This window comes from Nematolebias whitei, chromosome 1, assembly GCF_014905685.2.
Source record: "Nematolebias whitei isolate Nwh7 chromosome 1, NemWhi1, whole genome shotgun sequence".
NCBI lineage: Eukaryota > Metazoa > Chordata > Actinopteri > Cyprinodontiformes > Rivulidae > Nematolebias > Nematolebias whitei.
The window spans coordinates 27,654,518-27,662,122 of NC_056498.1; the positions used below are offsets into that span (position 1 = coordinate 27,654,518).

General features: G+C 40.7%; 1 protein-coding gene across 3 annotated transcripts in view; it reads left to right on the forward strand.

Annotated features, from left to right (window-relative positions):
• elavl2 (ELAV like neuron-specific RNA binding protein 2) overlaps positions 1–7,605 on the forward strand; it is a 70,753-nt gene that overhangs the window by 52,050 nt on the left and 11,098 nt on the right. The window lies entirely within an intron of this gene.

The window sequence follows — 7,605 nt, forward strand, 5'->3', positions numbered from 1 at the left end:
TTAAGGGCCTTGCTTAGGGGCCCGGAGGGGGCAAATGAGGGTGGAGGCAGGTGAGGGTGTTTCACCTTCTCCACCCATATTTTGATGTTGACTGTACCGGGAGTTGACCCTGTGACTTTCCGATCACAGGCCCATCCTCTCTAGTCTCTGCGCCACCACTCCCCAAGTAGAATGTCTGCTTGTTTTTATGTATTTATTTGTGTGAATGCCTAAGTGTTCACATTACAGTGATTCTGTTTCTACTTATAAATTCTTCCGTTCGTTTTATTGGCATAGTTCTCTTCCTCTTCCCCCCCCACACACACACACTTTTTGTGCTATTTCAACAAATCCTATATCAAAACGTTCAGCTCTTTCAGGACAATCCTGCTATGACTTTTTGTATTGGTGCAACTTTAGATTTTTGAGGTATTTAGCCTTTTCGAACACTTTTTCCTAATAGAAAATGAATTTATCTCATTTTACCTCCTTCAAATCTGTTTACAACCTTTTACTGCTCCTTTCACATTTTGTTCTAGTTCAGCTTCCTTGTGCAAATTTAAAATTTTCAGCTACTTTCAGCTAATTTCAGTTGTTTTCTTCAGCAGTTTTTAAACTTTATTTCAATTCCTTTTTTGGTAACTACAACATTTTGTGCTTCTAACTTTTTTCTGCTCCTTTCAGTTTATTTCTGCAAGTTCCATCTTTTTCTACCATTTCAGCTACTATTTAGCTAATTTATGCTAATTTAAGCTTTTTCTTCTAATTCCACATTTGTTTGCACTTCTTTCCATTTTTTTTTTTTACCTAATTCAGCAAAAATGGTTTCTCTCCACTTCTGTAATTTAAGCTTTCTACTTTTTGAGCTACTTTTCAGCTGGTTTTTGTTTTTTCCTAATTTCAGCTTTTTTCATTCAACCTTTATTTAGACAGGTTAATCCCATTAAGCCTCAGACTCATTTACAAGAGAGACCTGATTTCAACAGAGTGATGACAGTGGACAACAACAACAGTAGACAATCATAAAGGAAGCATACAGATTATTATTATTTTTTTAATTTTCCAGATAATTTCCTCTGTTTTGTGCTCATTTCTGCTTCTTTCAGCCTAACTTGGCAAACTTGTTATTTTTCTTATGCTAATTTAAGCTTGTTCTACCTTTTTTTCTACCTTTTTTTTTTTTTTTTTTTTAAGCATTTTTGTAGCTAATTGCAGTTTTCAGGTTTTTCATGGTAATTTCTGTTACTTTCAGCCTAATTAACTTCTATATGCTAATTTCAACTTGTCGTCCTTTCAGCTTTTTCTGCGCTTTCAGCTCCTATTTAGCTGTTTTTATTCTAAATTTAGCAAGTTCATCTAATTTCACATTTTTGGAGCTCCTTTCAGCTCTTTCCATTTGCTTCTGGTAGTTTAAGCTTCTTTCTGCCTTTTCAGCAAATTTTCAGTTTTTGTTTTTTTTGCCAGTTTTAGCTTATTTAAGCTAATTTCTTCATTTTTGTGTTCATTTCTGCATATTTAAACCTTTATTCAGCAAATATCTGTACTTTTTGCTCTCTTCTTCTAACTTAAGCTATGTTCTTCCATTTCAGCTACATTTCATCATGTTTTTTTTTAGCTAATTTCATCTGTTTTTCAACAAGTTCTTCTGCAATAATCACTCACACTGCATTCACAGGAAATGCAGTTTTTCTGTAGTTTGTCTAACATTCAGATAATGTGCAGATGTGGCAGGTCGTATTGCTTCATTTCCATGAGTCAAGCGGGACACATCGTTCTCTCTCAGTTCATGCCCCTGAAACTAGGACAGGGTAACGTCTCTTTGTGTCGCACATCTAAAGTTCCCTCGCTGTTCCCTCGCTGCTCTCTGAAGTGCAAATAAATCGTAGTGAGCAGGAGCAGCATGCCTCACACACATTAGCATCAAATATAGTGTGAAGGTGAGGCTACGGGAGAGGCAGAGGTGATGGAACACGGCTTTCTGGATGTAAACAAAGCTTGCGCCTATTGACACAACAGAGTAATTCTTTCTGATCTGGGGACATAAAAAGACATTAAACTTTGACAACCTGAAGGTTATGTCACATCAAGTTGTTGTCATTAGATGGTTTACCTGCTTTGATTCTGGTTAACTCCTCAAATCGTTCCTACCTCACAAACTTAACTTAGTCTATTGATTCTCTGCTTATCAGTCTGCATGAGTGAAAATGGAGCGGTGCACTGAGGAAAAATGAATCTGGGTACTCAGGGGTGTAATGATGTATTGATCTGCAATACATTTTTACTTTTCTATTAGTCGGTTTATGGATAATTGTGTTTGTGCTGCGTTTTTATCTCACCTGCTGCTGGGAGGAGCGCCCAGGTCCTGACTTTAATGACAAGAATGGAAAAGATTAGTTTTAGGAGGCAACCAAACTAACATTTGTTTCTGTTCATTCCCGAGAGCTGCAACTTCTCTCAACTCGCTGTTGATGGACATAAGTGCTACCTAAATACCTAAAAGTGGCCCCAGGATGTCTCATCTTTAAAAGTCTTGACTTCATGTATCTAAAATTAGAGCCTTAAAATGTCTTGAATTAAGAGAAAAAAATCAAGTTGGTCTTAAATACGTTACTAAAAGATCTTAAAATTTGTCATGGCAGTACTATTTAATCTCGTATGTAATTAGATTTTTATTTATTTATTTTTTGCCGTGGGACTTGTGTGACAGGCAAAGTTTTGTCAGAGTCGTGCGCAGACTTCTTCCTTTCATTCTGAACATGAGATTTCTTTCATACAGTCGGTGCTTCAAACGGATTGTGACTCGAGGTGATTGAGGCTACTATCTACTAGCTGCTGATGTATATAGCTAGCTAGCTGTTCTGTGACTAAATCTCTATCAGAGATGCACAAGAAGCTGAGTACAGGGAACTGGTGGACCGCTCTGTGGCATGATGTGGAAACGATCATCTCATCTTGAATGTGAACAAAACAAAGGAGATGAGTGTAGATTTCAGAAGAAACGGGAACAGGCTCGAACACTATTTACATCATGGGAGAAGAAGTGGAGGTGGAGAAGTATAAATACCTTGGGGTTCACCTGGACAAAAGACTGGACTGGAAATGCAACAGTGAAGCCATCTAGAGCAGACTGTACTTCTTGAGGAAGCTGAAGTCCTTCAACGTTTGCAGCAAGATGCTGCATATCTTCTATAAGTCTGTTGTAGAGAGCGCTATCTCTTCTGCCATCATCTGCTGGAGTAGCAGCACCGGAGGAAGTGACTTAAAAACCCAGACAACAACCCCGGAAAAGTGTTGAAGGAATGTGCTGATCAGCTCTGTGAGGTGCTGGCAGACATCTTTAACACCTCACTTACCCTGGAGACAGTTCCCACCTGCCTGAAGACTGCCACCATCATCCCAGTCCCAAAAAGCTCTACAGTGACTGGTCTGAATGACTATCGGCCAGTGGCCCTCACCCCGATAGTCGCTAAATGCTTCGAAAAACTGGTGATGACTCACATCAAAACAACCATCAACATCAACGAGGACCCTCATCAGTACGCATACCGTGAGAACCGATCAACAGAGGATGCCATCTCCTCTGTGGTCCACACTGCGCTCAACCACCTGGAGCAGAAAAACTCTTACGTCCGTATGCTCTTTGTGGACTTCACATCCGCCTTCAACACCATGATCCCCCAAACCCTGATGGACAAACTATCCACACTAGGACTAAGCCCCTCCATCTGCAACTGGGTACTAGACTTTTTAACAAACAGACCACAGTTAGTGAGGATCCACAACCTCTCCTCCTCCACCATAACCCTCAGCACCGGCTCTCCTCAGGGATGTGTGTTGAGCCCCCTTCTGTTTACTCTGCTCACATATGATTGTGCAGCTACCCATCCAGGCTGTCACATTGTGATGTTTGCAGATGATACAGCGGTGGTGGGATGCATCACAAACAATGATGAGTCCAGCTACAGGCAAGAGGTGGAACACCTGGAGAGCTGGTGCAAAGAGAATAACCTTCACATCAATGTGAAGAAGACAAAGGAGATGATTGTGGACTTCAGAAGGAACAAAAACACCTACACCCCCCTGAACATAAGAGGATCTGCGGTGGAAGTGGTCTCCAGCTACAAGTACTTGGGTGTACACATGAATGACAACCTCAGCTGGAGCAACAACACCACCAGCCTGATCAAGAAAGCTCATCAGAGACTCTACTTCCTCAGACGGCTGAGGCGAGCTGGATTGGGAAGCTCAGTCCTCACCTCCTTCTACAGGTGTGCAGTGGAGAGCATCCTGTGCTCCAGCATCAATGTGTGGCATGGAGGCTGCACAGCTGCAGAAAGAAAAGCTTTGCAGAGAGTGGTGAAGGCTGCACAGAAACCTGTTGGAATCAGTCTCCCCACCATCACAGACATCTACACCTCCAGATGCAGGAAGAGGGCCACCTGCATCATGAAGGACCCCACCCACCCAGCACACACACTTTTTGCCCCACTCCCCTCAGGAAGGAGGTTAAGGAACATTAAGTGTAGAACCACTAGACTGAGGAACAGCTTCTACCCTGAGGCTGTTAGACTTATGAATCTCTAACTAGAATAATCACTGTGAAAAAAATCACATCATGTTGCTGCTGATCTGTTTCATGTTGCTGCTGATCTGTTTCATGTTGCTGCTGATCTGTTTCAATGTTGATGTGTTCATGCGTGCACATCTGCTCACAGACTCATGTTCATGTTTGTGCTGATGTTCAATGTTTTATGTTATGAGTGCTTAGTGTATATTTAGTTGATGTTTTTCTTAGTTCATATCTTAGATGTTATTACTGTTTTTCTTAGACATTTTATTGTCGGATGTAACTGGGACCCCGTGTACATAATTTCGCTCCACCACATGTACCACATGAGGTGCGAATGACAATAAAGAAACTCTGACTCTGACTCATAAAGAAGGCTGGCTCAGTTCTGGGGACTCTTCTAGAACCTTTGGAAATGATTGTACAAAGAAGGATTCTTCATAAAATGAAGAACATTATAGACAACCCTCAGCATCCTCTTCATCAGACTGTCATACAACAACAGAGTGTCTTCAGTCAGAGGCTTCTTCAGATCCACTGCAGGACAGACCACTACAAGAGATCCTTCCTGCCCACAGTCATCAGCATCTAGAACAACTCATTAATGAAACCAGGATGATGAGTTACCACAACATTTAATTTCCCTCTGGGATTAATAAAGTATTTCTGAATTGAATGTATCAACAGTCGGCTGGACGTCAGTTTTTGTAACTGGCTTACGTCAGGTCTCTCTTGTAAATGAGTCCCCAAGGCTCACTGGGATTAACTTGCATAAATAAAGGTTGAATGAATGTTGCCAAGGGCAGCACGGTGGCACAACTGGTAGAGCTGCTGCCTCTCAGCGAGCAGGTCCTTGGTTCAAACCCCAGTCCAGGGGCCTTTCTGGGTGGAGTTTGCATGTTCTCTCCGTGCATGCGTGGGTTTTCTCCGGGTACTCCGGTTTCCTCCCACAGACCAAAAACATGCATGTTAGGCTGATTGGTAACTCTAAATTGTCCATAGGTGTGAGTGAGAAAGTGAATGGTTGTTTGTCTCGTTTGTCTCTATGTGGCCCTGTGATGGACTTGCGACCCGTCCAGGGTGTACCCCGCCCCTAGCACAGTGATTGCTGGACATGGGCACCGGCGACCCCCGTGACCCAAAATGGAACAAGCGGGTAAAGAAAATGGATGGATGGATGGATGAATGTTGCCAACCTAGTCTAGGCCATGTGCAACCCCCCCACCCCCCAAAAATTTTTTTGAATCTCACGGCATTGATTATCTTTGTATATAAAGACAAAACTGGAGATTAAAACACAATTGATGCCATGACTGTATTCAGTAGATGTCGGGGGTTTTGTTTCTTTGTTTGTTTCCAACCAAATAAATGCACTTGAACATTCAGCTATTAAAGCACAGAGCGCTGAATGTCACCATCTTCAATACAGAGACAAGAACTCAACTTGGATGTGTTTCAAGTTCCACACATAATAAGCCTGGTTGTAATACAGCATGATCCCCAATCCGTTGCCTTTATAGTTTATTACGTTTTAAATTTCATTCAAGGTGGCATTAAAATGGCCAAGTCTTAAATTTGACTTGCTGAAACCTGCAGATACCTTCAGCAGATACCTTCAGCAGATACCCTCAGCTACTATCTACAACTAATCACCTTTCAGAATCAAGATGGTCAGCACAGCTAGTTGACATTACTCAAAACAAAAGTGTCTATTTCTTAGTTAATTTGACAGATGTTAAGCTAAAATTTGGTGTGGTAGTAGCTGAGAGTCTTCAATACTCTGAGAGTTGATGCATCTGGTGAGATGACTTGGTCCAAATGTGACATGAAATGAAATGTAGTGTCGCTGATGAGGTTTGACCAAGGTAACTGTAACTCCGACCCTTTCATTTTGGGTTCATCCAGTCGGAGCCTGCAGGCACCGTGAAGGCCTTTAAGTTCTTCATGTTTATATTTGAGGTTGTTTGTTTGCACTAAAATCAATTGGCATAACATTTTGAGCGTAGGGCATCAGAATCTCTGTAGCTCTGACCAGTTTGTGGAGTTTAAATAAGAATCATGTTTGTAGTTGCGGCGTTGGAGTGGTGGGAACAGCTGCGAATACTGTTTGCACAAGTCAGCATTTATTAGCACACAACAACCAGTGTTTGCAGATATTTCTGCTGGAGGAGCTGCACACTGTGTGTGTGTGTGTGTGAAAGTCCTGTGTCTGCTACATTTCACTAATTCTAGTTGGTGCCAGGACTTTGTGCGCTTTTCTTGTTTGTGTGTTGGAATCTGCAGCTGAGTGGAAATAAACCTCTGCTTCAAGTTGAAAGAGCGCAGCGCTCGACTTGCCTCGATGCATTACGGTTCAAACTATATTTACATTTTCCACTTTTTAAAAAAAATCATGGATGTGTTCTTTTGTATTTTGTCTTTGATATTTTATGAAGATTTGGGAAACTGTTTATTTTTTTATCACTGTGCTATTATCAGCATCTCCTGTTGCTTGAAGCAAACAATTCTATAAAACTAGAGAAATTGCATTTCCTGTGAAAATCCAGTGTGAACGCTTATTGCTGAAGATTTTGCTGAAAAGCAGATGAAATTTGCTAAAAACATGCTGAAACGTAACTGAAAATGTAGAACAAGTGTAAATCAGCAGGAGAAAGCAGAAAGAACGCAAAAGTTGAAATGAGTGCAAAAAATGTGCAATTAGCTGCAAATGCTAATATTAGCACAAAAACTGCTGAAATAGCTGAAACTATTAGAAATAAGCTGAAAGGAGCATAACAAATTAAAATCAACACAAAAGTATGCTGAAAGTAGCTGAAATTACTATGAAAAACTTGGAATTTATCTGAAAATGGCTTGAATTAGCTAAACTAGCTGAAAAGAAAAAAGTCAATTAGGCTGAAAGTAGCAAAAATTACCAAAAATAACTTGCATCTATCTGAAAACGCCTTGTTTCACTAACAGTGTTAGGTTCAGGCAAAAGTAGCTAAAAGAGAAATTAAACACACACATACACATACATATATATATATATATATATATATATATATATATATATATAT